The sequence below is a fragment of the Scyliorhinus canicula genome, chromosome 8 (genome assembly GCF_902713615.1).
Source record: "Scyliorhinus canicula chromosome 8, sScyCan1.1, whole genome shotgun sequence".
NCBI classification, from domain to species: domain Eukaryota; kingdom Metazoa; phylum Chordata; class Chondrichthyes; order Carcharhiniformes; family Scyliorhinidae; genus Scyliorhinus; species Scyliorhinus canicula.
The window spans coordinates 139,413,087-139,429,642 of record NC_052153.1 but is presented as its reverse complement, the minus strand read 5'-3'; the positions used below and the strand labels follow the sequence as shown (position 1 = coordinate 139,429,642).

Here is a 16,556-nt window from a genome sequence, read left to right as displayed (position 1 = left end):
ATGTGACAGATTCTGTGCTTGGTGAAGCTCCTTGTACCAATGTGAAGAAAAACCCCAGGGGACCAGCAATATGCCCACTCCAGCTTTGTAATAATGATGTAATCTGAATTAGAAATAGCCCTAAACATTTTAAAACATTATTTGTCAGATACGTATTCTAAAATATATATGCTAAATTCTTCATTTTTTTATCATAAAAAAGTAAAAGTGATCTTTGTCTGTTTACTGCAAGAAAGATTATGGTGACTAGATACTATTAGTGAGCAATTTAACAATAGAAATTGTTGCTGTCTATTTCTTTTCTATGTGGGCCTTGTCTTCAATAATAAATAAGAACTCTGCAAGCTGCAACTCAACACATTTCTGTTTTATGTGACACTTAAAAATAGTTGAATAAACAGTGAGAACTGTGGAGATAGCAAAACATCTGATCATTTACAGATAAGCTGTAGGGTAGTGAACTGACAGTAAAAACATATTGGAGAAAGATGAGGAACTGATGATGATACAGGGTGAACAGTCAAAAAAAAAATCCAGTATTTATTGACTGCATACTGATGCTGGTAAGGAATTCAAGATGTTTAAAACAGTTAAAAACCTTTCCAAATGGATAATCACAGGGCAGTAGCATAGTGCTGATGCCACTAGATCAGTAAACCAAATGCTTGAACTATTGCTACAGAGACATGACTAATGCCATCACAACATTTAGGACACAAGGAATGAGAGCAGAAATAGACCACATGGCTCGTTGCGCCAGTTCCGCCATTCAATACGATCATGACTGATTTTGGACAAAGCTGATCTGGCAAGGTGGGATGGTCTCCCTCTGTCACTGGTGGGTCGGATACAGGCGATTAAAATGAATGTGCTGCCGCGATTCCTGTTTATTTTTCAATGCCTGCTGATTTTCCTGCCAAAGGCATTTTTTAGACAGATTGAAGGGATGATTACCTTATTCATATGGGGAGGGAAGGTGGCCATAATTAGAAAGGTGCTACTACAGAGAGGAAGGCAGGCAGGGGGGTGGGTCTCCTGAACCTGATGTATCATTACTGGGTGGCAAATGTGGAGAAAGTACGGAGCTGGGTCAGAGGGGTTGACTTCCAATGGCTCAGAATAGAGGAGAGTTTGGGTCGGGGATCGGGATTGAAGGTGCTAGCGACAGTGCTGTGCCAGACGTCCTCAGTGAGATACTCAGGGAGTCTGGTAATAATAGCTTCGTTGAGAATTTGGAGGCAGTTTCGCCAACACTTCGGGGTTGAGGGCAGGGTCAAGGGAAATGTCGATCGGGGGAAACATAGATTTGAGCCAGGGAGATGGGATGGAAATTTTCGGAGATGGGAGGAGAAAGGAATTAGGACACTAAAAGATTTATTTCTTGGAAGTCGGTTTGCGGGATTGAAGGAGCTGGAAGCGAAGTATGGGCTGGAGCAGGGGTAAATATATAGATACATGGAGGTTCGAGACTTTGCCAGAAAGGAAATACAGAACTTCCCAGTAGAACCGGCTTCCACATTGCTGGAGGAGATGCTGGCGACAGGGGGACTGGAGAAGGGGGTAGGATCAGCGGTTTACGAGGCTATTTTGGTGAAGGAGAAGGCACTGCTGGAAGGGATCAAGGCAAAGTGGGAGGAAGAGTTGGGAGAGGTTATGGAGGACGGGTTCTGGTGTGAGGTGCTCCGGGGGGTGAATGCCTCCACCTCGCGTGCGAGGTTCGGGTTGATACAGCTGAAGGTGGTGTATAGAGCGCACCTTACAAGGGCAAGGATGAGCCAGCTCTTTGAGGGGGTAGAAGATGTGTGTGAACGTTGCGGGGTGGTGGACGGGGGATCGGGGGGGGGGGGGGGGGGGGGACAGTGGGGGGGGGGGTGCAAATCACGTTCATATGTTTTGGTCCTGTCCAAAGCTGGAGGATTTCTGGAAGAAGGTTTTTAGGATAATCTCTAAAGTGGTGCACGTGAAACTGGAACCCGGGCCGTCGGGAGGCCATATTCGGTGTGTCGGACCAGCCGGGGTTGGAAACGGGCACGGAGGCAGATGTTGTAGCCTTCGCCTCGATGATCGCACGAAGGCGGATCCTGTTAGGGTGTAGATCAACCTCTCCACCCTGTGCCCTGGCGTGGCGGGGGGTCCTGCTGGAATTATTGACGCTTAGAAAGGTCAAATTTGAACTGAGGGGAAGGATGGAGGGGTTCTACAATTCATGGGCGTTATTCATTATGCACTTTTGAGAATTGGATTACATCAAACATTAGGTGGGGAGGGGGGCTGGGTGTGTTGTGGGGAGAGGGACTGTATGTGTTAATGGTGACTATGGGTGATTCCTGATTCCTTTTAGTCATTTGTTTATGTTAACATGCGGGCTAATATTTGGGGCTTGGTGGGAAGATGGGATCGTTGTTATTGATATGGGAATTAACATTACATTTGTTACTGATTATTGTTTATTGTTGGGTGTAAATTTGGGTGAAAATGTGAAAAAGGAGAATAAAAATATTTGGAAAAAAAAATGACTGCTCTTGGGCTTTAACTCTACCTTCCCACCCACTCCTCCATATCCTTTGATTTTCCTGGAGACCAAAAATCTGTCCATCCCACCCTTAAATGTATTCAATTATGGTGCATCCAAATCTTTCTGGGGTAGAAAATTCCAAAGATTCACAACCCTTTGAATGAAGTAGTCCTTCCTCATTTCAGTCCAAAATGATTAGTCCCTCACTGTGTCCCCCACGTTTTTGACTCCCTGACTGGAAACAATGTGGCAGCATTCACCTTATAAAGCCTCTTCAGAATCTTGTATTTTTCAATGCGATTGTCTCTCGTTCTTCTAAACTTCAGAGAATATAAGCTCAATTTACTCAGCCTCCCAACATAGCACAACCCCCTCATCCCTGTCATCAATTCAGTGAACCTTTGCTGTATAACCTTCAATACATTATGTCCTTTCTTAAATGTGGACACCGAAACGGCCCACAATATTCCAGATGTGGTCTCACCAAAACACTATGGGCGCGATTCTCCGCACCCGTGGAAAATCGCGAAGTCGCCTGTGAAAACGGCCGACCTTGCCGACTGCCCGACACGGCCCCGTTCCCGAGCTATTCACGCCCGGGAAATGGGCTAGGAACGGGGCCGCGGCAATTACGTGCCAGATGACGTCGGAACGCGGCAACGCCACGAACACGCCCACGTGATGCCGCCCGACGTCGTAAAAAGGCGCAGGCGAGCACAGCAACGGGAGGCCAGAGATGTCGGAGCCACGGAGGGCAGACCCGAGGTTCACAGAGGCTGACGTCGAGATGCTGCTCGATGAAGTTGAGCAGAGGAGAGGCATCATCCGCCCGAGAAGAGGGCATCGCCACCCTGCCAGCGCGGTGCGCCAGGCCTGGCGAGAGGTGGCTGCTGCCGTGAGTGCTGTGGGGCAGACCCCTCGCTCTGGGGAGCAGTGCCGCAAAAAGCTGCACAACCTCACCAGGGCTGCCAGGGTAAGTGCTAAGAGGATGCCCCCGGGTCACAACCACCCCTCCCCCCCCTTTATTTAATCACCAACCTCCCCCCCTGGCACGGGGGGTGGAGCGGGATTGGGGCAGAGTGAGTGGAGGGTGGTTCACTAAGTAGTCACAGACACAACGCTCTGGCCCCCGTGGAGAGATGCAATGGTCTTGTTACAACTTGACCCCCAACCTGTGCCAGTATATGAACGGCCTGCTGATACCTGCCGTATTGTAATGATCTACCTATGCCCCCTCCCCCCCCCCCCCTCCCCCCTCCCCAAACAGGACAAGACCGCTCACAACAACCGTGAGCGGAACAAGACTGGAGGGGGTTCGCCCAATCTACACCCCCTCACCACGTTTGAGCAGAGGGCACTGGACCTTGTTGGGGGATCTGCCACCCGGGAGGTCGCGCAATGCGAGGTTGGCGGAGCTGCACCAAGTGAGACAACCCTGCATGACAAACACCCCCCCTCCCCCATCCTCTGTCCCTTCACACCCTGCCCACTGGGACACCTCCCCCATCCTCTGTCCCTTCACACTCTGCCCACTGGGACAACTCCCCCATCCTCTGTCCCTTCACACTCTGCCCACTGGGACCGTCCAGCGCCCGGCCGAGCATCTCTAAATAACCCGTTTCATTCTATTCCCTAGAACGTGATGCCGTACGACCAGGGCCGTCTGCCCCCACCGCACCCAGGGCCGCACGACAGAGGGTGCCCGATCAGCGGGGAGCCCCATCCTCGCCCACCGAATCTGTGGAGCAGGACACCCAGAGGGCGGCGATAGAAGGAAAAAGACAAATGGCCCGCGAACGCCCTGCGGCCTCTCAGCGGGCCGATGACATAGAGGAGGCGTGCACCGAAGACGACCTCGAGCTTGCGGCACAGCTATCTCCCACACCATCCACCATCCCAGAGACACTCACCCCGGTTGGCGTATTTAGTGATGAGGCTCCTGGGTCACAGTCTGGGTCGCACATCACAGCTGAGCAGGTACAGCAGGTGGAGGTCGGAGCAGCCGAGGGCCCGGACTGGCGGAGGGCAGGCCAGGCCCAGCATCCAGCTGGCTCCCAGACGTTTTCCGAGTTCCTGGAGTTACTCAACCCACCCGCACAGCCGATGCATCAAGAAACCCAGGGACACAATGACGGGATGAGGGCTGTCTTCCAGACTCTGCAGACGCTGTTAGACGAGTCTAACCAGGAGCAGGGAGTGGTGCCGCTCATGGCAGCAACCCAGGCCAACACCGCACGGGTGGCATCCGCGGTGGAGGCAATGGGTCAGGTTCTGCAAGGTGTTGGGCTTAATGTGCACGCGTCATCCTCGGCCCTGGAGAGGGTTGCCCTCTCACAGGCAGCAATGCGCCAGAGCCAACACGACATTGCCGAGTCTCAGCAGGTCATGGCCCAGTCGCAACATGCCATGGCCCAGTCGCAGCACGCCATGGCACAGTCACAGCAGTCGATGGCACAGTCCCAGCAGTCAGTCGCGGATTGCATCAACCGCCTGACGCACATGCTGGATGGTGTCGTGCACTCACAGGTTGAGATCGCATAGTCCCTGGCGGGAATGTCTAACTCCCTGGACTCCGTCTCTGCAAACCTTCGGATCCTGGTGGAGACCGTTGCAGGCCTCCAGGACTGGCAGCGCCAGGTGTCAGTGGCGCGACGGGGCACCTCCCCGCTCACACCTCATCCCACAGTAAGGCCCGGGGCCCGCCGGGCTCCCCAAGGGAGGAGGAGGTTTTGGGGCCCGTCCCATTAACTCCATCACGGGACGTCCCGGAATGCTCGGCCTCCCCCCGTCCCATCCCTGGTACATCGGGTGGGCAGCGAGCAGAGCAGGGTGGCACAACGTCACCCGAGACGCCCGCAAAGCAGCCTGGCCCATCAAGGCCGGGTCGCCCCAGGAAACGCTTGCCGAAGGAGAAACGAGTCGAGGGGGGCGATTCGCAGCAGTCCTCCTCCACTCCTGCTGTATCATCTGGGGAATCACTTAGAAGTAGTGGTAGGGCCCATAAGGCAACAACTTGAAAAGCAGGTGTGTTGGCCGGCGTGAAAACATTGCTTGATGATGTCGGGACTTCGGCCCAATCGGGCCGGAGAATAGCGGGGGGGCAAAAAGTAGGGCTTCTGGTCGTGTCGGGGGGTCTGTCGAGGCCTTTGCCGGGAATGCCGACGTGAAGTTTGTGCGGGTTCGGAGAATAGCGGGAGGGCGTTGGACCGGCGTTGCCGTAAAAATTGGCATGGCCCGCTATTCTCCGAACCGGCGTGAGAGCAGAGAATCGTGCCCCATACAATTGTAGCGGGACTTCTTTATTCCAGTTCTCCGATCCCCTTGCCATAAATGTCAACATGCAATTTGCCTTCCTAATTGCTTGCTGCACTTGAATGCCAACCTTATGTGTCCCTTGTATGAGCACATTCAAATTGCTTTGAACATCAACATCTATAGGTTTTTCACCTTTTAAAATATATTCTGCTTTTCTATTATGACCAAAGTGAAAAACTTCACACTTCCCTTCATTATATTCTATCTCCCATCTTGTTGCCCACTCACTTAACCTGTTTATATATTTTTCAGCCTCTTCGTGCTTCCCTACAGCTTACCTTTCCACCCAGCTTTGTATCATCAACAAACTTTGATATGTTACTTTCTGCCTCTTCATCTAAGTCATAAATATAGGACGGGATTCTCTGACCCCCCCGCTGGGTCAGAGAATCACCTGGGGTCGACGTCAATCCCGCCCCCGCGTGGCCCGAATTTTCTGCCCCCCGAGATTCAGCGGGGGCGGGAATCGCACCATGCTGGTCAGCGGGTCCCCCGCGCCAGTCGGCGGGCGCCCGCGGCGATTCTCCGGCCCGCAATGGGCCGCAGTCCCGCCGCTGACAGGCCTCTCCCGCCGACATGGATTAAACCACCTACCTGACCGGCAGGGTTGGCGGTGCAGTCGGGCGCCGGGGTCCTGGGGGGGGGGGGGGGGGGGCGCGGGGTGATCTGACCCCGGGGGGTGCCCCCACGGTGGCCTAGCCCGCGGTCAGGGCTCACCGATCGGCGGACAGGCCTGTGCCGTGGGGGCACTCTTTTTCTTCCTCCTTCCCCATGGTCTTCACCATGGTGGAGGCGGAAGAGGCCCCCTCCCCTGCGTATGTGCCGGTATGACGTCAGCAGTTGCTGACGCTCCGGCGCATGCGCGGACTTACGCCGGCCGGCAAAGTCCTTTCGGCCCCGGCTGGCGAGGCGTCAAAGGCCATTCACGCCAGCTGGCAGAGTGGGAACCACTCCGGTGCGGGCCTAGCCCCTCAATGTGAGGGCTTAGCGGTGCGGAGGGGTGGCTCGCCGCCGGAGTGGTTCACGCCACTCCAACATGCCGGGACATCCCGTCCCGCCGGGTAGGGGAGAATCCCAGCCATAAGTTGAAAATAGCAAAGGCCCCAATACTGGTTGCTGCAGCACTCCAGTCCTCACTACTTACAAACTTGAAAATGTTTTATTTATGCCACCATCTGCTTCCTATCCAGCGACCAATTCTCTATTCATACTGATCTATTACCCACAACTCCACAAGCCCTTATTTTGCCTTTCAACATTTGGTATGGCACCTTATCAAATTTATTTGGAAATCCAAGTAGACTACATCTACTGGTTATCCTTAATCTATCCTACAATTGCATCCTAAAACACTCAAATAAATTTGTCAAACAGGATTTCCCTTCAGTAAAACTAGGTTGACTTGTCCTAATCATACTATCATACAATGCACATTTTCTATGTGCATTGTTAAAACTTCCTTAACAATAGATTCCAGTATTTTCTCAACTATTGATGTTCAGCTAACTCGTTTATAGTTCATTGCATTCTCTCCCTGCTTTCTTGAAGATAAATATTTGCTAACTAAGGGGGAGGCCATGGCATAATGGTATTGTCACTGGACTAGCAATCCAGAGTACTGCTCTGGGGCCCCAGGTTGAAATCCTGCCACTGCAGATGGTGAAATTTGAATTTGATGCAAATCTGGAATTAAAAGTCTAGTGATGACCAGGAAACCATTGTAGATTGTCGTAAAAACTCATCTATCTTCAGGGTCTGGCCTATATATGACTCCAGACCTACAGCAATGTGATTGAGCCTTAACTGCCCCTCATGGGCAATTGGGGACGGGCAGTAAATGCTGGCACGGCCTGTGACGTCCACGTCCGTGAACAAATAAAAAACCCTTATTATCAGATTGACCATCCCGGAATCTAAGAAATTTGGAATTTAAGTTTAAATTTGGTTAATTAAATAATTCTGGAATATAAAACTAGTCTTAGCAATGACAACCATGAAACTATTGATTGTTGTAAAAATGCAAGGGGATAAGCAAAAGGAGGGAAAAGTTATCAGGTTAGGCGGGAATATGGAATTGAGGTTACAATCAGAACAGCTATGTTCTTATTGAATGGTGGAGCAGGCTCGATGGGCTAAGTGGCCTACTCCTGCTCCTAATTTATATGCTCATAACCCAGCTAGTCCAAAAACGTCCTTTAGAGAAGAAAATCTGCCAGTCTGAGCTGCAGCATTGTGGTTCACTTTGAATTGTCCTTTGAAATGACAAGCAAACCGTGCAAGACAGTTAACTGCATCAAACCACAACAGAACATAGGAATATGGAAATAGGAACATGAGTCGGCCAGTAGGCCTATCAAGCCTGCTCTGCCATTCAACTACATCATTTTCCTGTACTAACCCCATATACCTTGATGTTTTTAATATTTAGAGATGTATCGATCTCTGCTTCAGACATACTCAATGACTGGACCTGCACAGCCCTCTGGGGTAGAGAATTCCAAAGTTTCATCACATTTTGAGTTAAGAAATTCCTCTTCATCTCAGTACTAAATGACCTACCCCTTATTCCAGCACCATGTCCCCTGGTCTTAGAGCATCCTAGCCATGGGAGACATCCTTCCAGCATCTACCTATCAAGTTCTGAAATAATTTTATATGTTTCAATAAGATCCTCTCTCATTCTTCTAAACTCTAAAGACTGAGTCTCCTCCGTCTCTCCTTATATGAAAGTCCTGTCATCCCAACAGTTAGTCTGGTGAACCATAAGACCATAAGACATAGGAGCAGAATTAGGCCACTCGGCCCACTGAGTCTGCTCCACCATTCAATCATAGCTGATATTTTTTTCATCCCCATTCTCCTGCCTTCTCCCCATAACCCCTGATCCCCTTATTAATCAAGAACTTATCTATCTCTGTCTTAAAGACACTCAGTAATTTGGCCTCCACAGCCTTCTGAGGCAAAGAGTTCCATAGATTCGCCACCCTCTGGCTGAAGAAATTCCCCCTCATCTCTGTTTTAAAGGATCGTCCCTTTAGTCTGAGATTGTGTCCTCTGCTTCTAGTTTTCCCTACAAGTGGAAACATCCTCTCTAAGTCCACTCGCAGTATCCTGTAAGTTTCAATAAGGTCCCCCCTCATCCTTCTAAACTCCAACGAGTACAGATCCAGAGTCCTCAACCGTTCCTCATACTACAAGCTCTTCATTCCAGGGCCAGCACATTTTTCCTTACATAGGGGGCCCAAAACTGCTCAAAATACTCCAAATGGGATCTGACCAGAGCCTTATGTAGCCTCAGAAGTACAGCCCTAGACTTGTATTCTAGCCCTCTCAATATGAATGCTAACATTGCATTTGCCTTCCTAACTGCCAGCTGAACCCGCACGTTAACCTTAAGAGAATTAAGAACAAGGACTCCCAAGTCCCTTTGTGCTCCTGATTTCCTCAGCATTTCCCCATTTATAAAATAGCCTATGCCTCCATTTCTCCTTCCAAAGTGCATAACCTCACACTTTTCCATATTGTATTCCATCTGCCACTTCTTTGCCCACTCTCCTAGCCTGTCCAAGTCCTTTTGCAGCCCACCTGCTTCCTCAATACTACCTGTCCCTCTACAGATCTTTGTATTATCTGCAAACTTAGCAACAATGCCTTCAGTTCCTTCTTCCAAATCATTAATGTATATTATGAAAAGTTGTGGTCCCAGCACATACCCCTGAGGCACACCACTGGTCACCGGCTGCCATCTTGAAAAAGACCCCTTTATCCCCACTCTCTGCCTTCTGCCAGTCAGCCAATCCTCTATCTATGCCAGGATCTTACCCTTAACACCATGGGCTCTTAGCCTATTTAACAGTCTCCTATGCGGCACCTTGTCAAAGGCCTTCTGGAAATCTAAATAAATCACATCCACTGGTTATCCTTTGTCTAACCTCCTTGTTACTTCCTCAAAGAACTCTAACAGATTTGTCAGACATGACCGCGCTTTGATGAAGTCGTGCTGACTCAGTCCTATTTTATCATGCACTTTGAAGTACTCCGCGATCTCATCTTTAATAACAGACTCTAAAATCTTACAAATGACCAAAATCAGGCTAACCGGCCTACCCTTCCTTCTTAAACAGTGGTGTTACATAAGCCACTTTCCAGTCCTCTGGCACCCTTCCTGCCTCCAGTGATTCCTGAAAGATCACCACAAATGCCTCCACACCTCGTCAGCTTACTCTTTTACAACCCTGGGGATAATCCATCCGGTCCAGGGTGATTTATCCACCTTCAGACCTTTCAGTTTGCCCAGAATCTTCTCTTTAGTGATGGTCACTGCGCGCACCTCTGTCCCCTGATTCAGCTGGAGCTCTGGAGTCCTACTGGTGTCTTCCACTGTGAAAACTGATGGAAAGTAACTGTTCAATTCCTCTGCCATTTCTTTGTCTCCAATTATTACTTCTCCAGCCACATTTTCCAGAGGCCTAATGTCTATTTGTGCCTCTCTCTTACCATTTATATATTGAAAAATAAATCTTCCTATCTTCCGTTATATTACCAGCTAACTTGCATTCATATTTCAACTTCTCCCCCTTATTGCTTTTTTAGTTGTCTTCTGCTTGCTTCCAAAGACTTCCCAATCCTCTGGCTTCCCACTCATCCTCACCACACTGTGTGCTTTTTCTTTTGGTTTTATGTTGTCGTTGGCTTTCCTTGTCAGTCATGGATGCCTTGTCCTCCCCTTAGCATGTTTCCTCCTTGTTGGGAGGAATTTCTGTTGTGTCTCCTGAACAACCTTCAAAAACCTCTGCCATTGCTGTTCCACTGTCTTCCCTGCTGGGCTCCCCTTCCAATCAACTCTAGCCAGCTCCTCCCTCATATCTTTGTAGTTACCCTTATTTAATTGTAATACCATTACATCTGATTGCAGCTTCTTCCTCTCAAACTGCAGGGTAAATTCTATCATATTGTGGTCACTGCTCCATAAGGGTTACATAGAACATAGAACAGTACAGCACAGAACAGGCCCTTCGGCCCTCGATGTTGTGCTGAGCAATGATCACCCATGTATCCACCCTATACCCGTAACCCAACAACCCCCCCTTAACCTTACTTTTTAGGACTCTACGGGCAATTTAGCATGGCCAATCCACCTAACCCGCACATCTTTGGACTGTGGGAGGAAACCGGAGCACCCGGAGGAAACCCACGCACACACGGGGAGGACGTGCAGACTCCGCACAGACAGTGACCCAGCCCGGAATCGAACCTGGGACCCTGGAGCTGTGAAGCATTTATGCTAACCACCATGCTACCGTGCTGCCCAAAACATGTTTCTTTACCAACGAAAAACCTCATCAAAGGGCTCGTCCGGGATTTGAACCCGGGACCTCTCGCAAATTTCGACAGCGAGACACCCAAAGTGAGAATCATACCCCTAGACCAACGAGCCCCCTTCACCTTCAGCTTAAGTTCCCTAATCAAGTCTGCCTCATTACACATCACGAAATCCAGAATTGCCTATTCCCTAGCAGGCTCTATCACATGCTGCTCCAAAAAAACATCTCTTTGACATTCCACAGATTTATTTTCTTGGGATCCACCACCAACCTGATTTTCCTAGTCCACCTGCATATTGAAGTCCCCCATGATTATTGTAATATTGCCTTTTTTACATGCCTTTTCTATCTCCTGATTTTTTTTCTGACCCACGTCCTGACTACTGCTATTGTGCGTCAGTGGTGGAGGGAGTAAATGTTGTGGCAGACTGTTTTGTCCTGGATGGTGTCAAGCTTCTTGAGTGTTGTTAGAGCTGCAATCATCCAGGCAGAGGACTTGTGCCTTATAGGTTGCACAGACTTTGAGGAGTCAGGAGTGAGTTATTCACCACAGGAATCCTACCCTCTAACTAGTTATTTCAGCTGCAGTATTTACCGTATATACTCGTGTATCATGCGACTTTTGAAGACCTAAATTGTAACCTAAATTTGGGGGGTCGCATGATACGCGAGATACAAAATTTGCGGGTGTTTTACTTGCTGTTTTTTCTGATGGGAAGATGTTCAGCCACTTGACGTTTCCATTCATAAAAACATGAATGGAAACGTCAAGTGACTGAACATCTTCCCATCAGAATGCTGTGGTCAAAATCTGAAGAGTAGTATTCCTGATCATATGGGTAGTTTATTCAATACATGGCCGTCTTTTTCTGATACAGAATTCGCGGGTGTTTTACCTGCCGCTTTTATGAATGGAAACGTCAAGTGGCAGAATGACGCTAGTAAAGCCAGCTGGAAAGCTGTTCGATTCGCGAACAGCTTTCACAACAGAATCCACTCTGCAGAATCCACAGACAATCAGACAATTATACCATTTGGAAGTTTTAGTTTGGGCATTAATTGCCAAAAAAGTGACTCGCATGATACATGAGATATAGCATAAAATCATGTTTTGGGGACGAAAATTTAGGGGTCGCATGATACGCAAGATCGCATGATACGCGAGTATATAAGGTATATGGCTAGTCCAGTTCAGTTTCTGATCAACAGTGACCCCCAGGATGTTGATAGTGGGGGATTCAGCGATGGTAATGCCATTGAATGTCAAGGGTCAATCGTTAGATACTCTTTTGTTGGAGATTATGATAGCCTGGCAGATGTGAGGCGTGAATGTTACTTGCTATTTGTCTGCACAAGCCTGCATATTGTCCCTGTCTTCTTGAATTTGGACATGAACTTCTTCAATATCTCAGGAGTCATGAATTGTGCTGAACATTGTTCAATCATCAACAATCATCCCCACTTCTGACCTCATGATTAAAGGTAGAACATTGGTGAAGCAGCTAAAGATTTGTGATCGTAGGAAACACTGCATAGTCCTTGTGGGAACAAAGTTCCATCTTCACACTGGGGGACACACTCCATCTATTGTGTGACACCACTAACGTGCTAGTTTCAGAACGGATATTGCAATTCAAAACTATACATCCATGAGGCCCTGCGAACCAACAGCAGCAGAATTGTAATCAACTATAATCTGTAACCTCATGGTCTGGCAAATCCCTCATTTGACTTTACCATCAAGCCATGAGTCCTACCCTGGTCCAATGAAGAATGTGGGCGAGCATATCAGGAGCAGCATTAGGCACAGCTGAAAATTAAGTGCCAACCTAGTAAAGCCACCACACAGGACTACATGCATGTAAAATAGCAAAAGCAACAAGCTGAAGACAGAGTTAAATGATTCCATAGACAATGCATCTGATCAAAGCTCACAGCCCTGTCACACCCAGCCATGAATAGTAGTGGGCAATTACACTAACCAACAGGAATATAAATCTCTCTGAGTATTCACATCCTCAATGATGGGAGAGATCAGCACATCAGAGTAATAGAAAAGGCTAAAGTATATGTGACAATCTCAGCCAAAAGAGCCAACTGGATGATTCACCTTGGCCTCCTCCTGAGTTCCCCGACATCACAGATGTCAGTCTTCAGTTAATTTGATCCACTCCATGTGGATATGCACTAGATACAAGCAGCCTTCGTGCACAGGTTTTCCCATCCAGCAGCCAACCAGCCTGTCATTCCAGCTGTTGGGTAGGTAGAAAACTGTAAAAAATGATAATGAGGTTCTGTTGTTAAATTTGGCAATATCTGTGCCTTTTCAGTATCACACTACAAAACTCTCACCCCTGCTACCACATCAATATTGGGGGTGATGAGCTTGTAGTTTTCGTTTGACAAAGAGTCATCAAGACTCAAAACGTTAGTTCCTTTCGCTCTCCACAGATGGGCAGCATGGTAGCACAAGTGATTAGCACTGTGGCTTCACAGCGCCAGGGTCCCAGGTTCAATTCCCTGCTGGGTCACTGTCTGTGTGGAGTCTGCACGTTCTCCCCATGACTGCGTGGGTTTCCTCCAGGTGCTGTCGTTTCCCCCCACAGTCCAAAGATGTGCAGGTTAGGTGGATTGGCCATGATAAATTGCCCTTAGTGACCAAAAAAGGTTAGGAGGGATTATTGGGTTACGAGGATAGGGTGGAAGTGTGGGCTTAAGTGGGTCGGTGTAGATTCGATGGGCCGAATGGCCCTGTTTGTTGTATGCTGTCAGACCTGCTGAGATTGTCGAGTATTTTCTGCTTTTGTTTCAGATTCCAGCATCCAAAATCATTTGCTTTTATATATTGTAGTTTTCATTGTCCACTCATTTGGAGAAAAAATAGGTGCAACCCAACAGGTGGGAGACAAAGTTTTAGACACTATTTGTGCTCTCATACATCCATCTTAATGGTTGATTCAAGAGCACCATTGACTGACACTTGGGGTAGGTTCCCTGGCTTCCATCTTAGTGATGTACATTACTTAAATATGGTGTTCCCACAATCAATTCAACATTATGTGTGTAGTGTAACAACCAGAAATAACAAATTGAATGGATATCCATGCAAAGTATCTCTTAAATAAAATATTTCAATGTCAACAGAGAGATGGAGTCATAAACTAACGTTCAGAGTTGAGCATATAATCAGATTGCATGAAACTTTAGATAAAAAATTGCGCCTTTTGGTATGGCAGCATTCCAAATCTCTTCAAGGTGTAAATTTTAATTGCAAATCTGTAGTTAAAAATATTGCAATGGCATTGAACCTTACTATTGGTATATACTTTTGCAACTAAATTTTTTTCTCAAATGTCCAATGAAAAACTATAATATCTAAAGGTTTGTTTTCTTGATAAGCATTACAATATCATCAAAAGCTAGGATGCAGAATCATGTCAGTAAACAAGAAGATCTATTATTCTTGCGTACAATTGTTAACCCGGTCTACTCCATTGATCATTAAGATTCACGTTCTTCATATGGTTGTGCTAAATACCTCCTCAAAGCCAGTTTCCATGATAATATCTTGAACATCTTCATTAAACAAGATAACATTTAACAATGTACTAAAATTAGTTATACCTCTTAAACATTTTCAAGGTGTCATCCTGGTGGTGACAATTTTTTTGATTCACGTATTGCAGTCAAAACATTTTACATTTATTCCACTACAAAAAAAATGCCGAAGTATAGGATACTTCATCAGATTTGTTTAGAATGAAGTTGGTTTTAGAAAACAATAGCAGATGACTGCACAATCATAATGCAATTCCAATTAATACCAATAAAATACTTTCACAAGTGACATCTATTTATTCTGGTAAACTCTTAATTAAAAAGGTAAATAATTTTGTGACCAAAACTCACAATAGGATTGAGTACACAAGTCCATACAAAAGAGGAATGTATTCTGTTTCTCTTCATAGCAGTACAAAGTACTGTTTGGGAAGGCAACAATACTTTTTATTGGACAATTAATTCACCTGCCAAATACTTGAGGAGAAAATACAACAATCCTCTCATTGCAATAACATTTAAAGTTTTTCACAAAGTTTTAAAGCACACATTTTGTGGACAATTTGAAATGAATACCGCAGGGTCAAACAACATCACAGTGAAATGAAATGTAGTGTATGATTTATATCGTAAAAACAATGGAACCATGTACCTTGCTGGTGCTACTGAAATATGTACACAGTAGCATCATTTCTGAATTTATTAATAATGGTCATTAGCAATAATCTTTATCCCTGCAAGTCTACGTAAAACTATCACTGAAATTATACTGCTTGCCTGTGGACTATACTTGTACTGCAGTAGAAATTGTCATTACTCACAAGTGATTATATTATTTTATTTAGATTTCAAAAGGAAATAATTAAAATTATAAAAATGCAGACTACTCTTAGTTAGAGTGTTCAATTCTTGTCACCAAGGAGGAGGTATTGGAGGGGGTACAGAAAAGATTCACCAGGATGTTGCCTGGTATTGGCTATGAGGAGTGGTTGGAGAAATTTAATTTATTCTCACGAGAACATCGGAGGTTGAGAGGCGACCTGACAGAAGTCTGCAAGATTATGAGGGGCATGGACAGAGTGGAAAGTCAGAAGCTTTTTCCTAGAGTGGAAGAGGCAATTCCGAGGGGGCATAGGTTTAAGTTGCAAGGGGCAAGATTTAAAAGAAATGTACAAGGCAAATCTTTTACACAGTGGGTGATGGGAGCCTGGAACTCGCTGCTGGGGGAGGTGGTGGAAGCAGATAAATTAGTGACTTTTAAGTGGCGTCTTGACAAATACATGAACAGGATGAGAATAGAGAAATATAGTCTCCGGAAGGGTAGGGAGTTAATCAGATGGGCAGCATGGTCGGTGTAGGCTTGGAGGGCCGAGGGGCCTGTTCCTGTGCTGTAATTTTCTTTGTTCTATAAGAAAGTTGTCATGATCATAATCATTAAAAATATGGTTGACCCATTGTTGATTCAGGAGAAAGAACTGGTTTGACAGATCACAGTAAAATTCATTGGGGAGACAATCTGACATGACCGACTAACTTTGCATTCAATTCAGTCAAAATACAGGCACCCCTTTGGATGTATCATTGATAATTACAATCAAATGATCAATAACTATAAACGATGCAGTGGTTGTTTGAGGGCGAAGGTAGCTGATTGCAAAAATAAGGTTCCATTCTCAAAGGATAAGTATATACATCTTATAGAATTTCTACATCCAATAGTTTGATTGTTTAATATATTTACTTTGGACCAAACTATTAGAAAGCATCATTTAAAGTCTGAAATTAGATGCACCACGCAAAATAATTTTTTTTATTTATATAATACAAAATCATTAAGTACAGTG

At 46.6% G+C, this 16,556-nt stretch overlaps 1 non-coding gene across 1 annotated transcript; it reads right to left on the bottom strand.

Moving 5' to 3' along the window:
* Positions 1 to 11,177: 11,177 nt before the first annotated feature.
* trnap-ugg lies at positions 11,178 to 11,267 on the bottom strand. The gene is given in 2 exon segments: positions 11,178 to 11,213; positions 11,232 to 11,267. It is a non-coding gene; the product is annotated as a tRNA-Pro (tRNA).
* Positions 11,268 to 16,556: the final 5,289 nt, after the last annotated feature.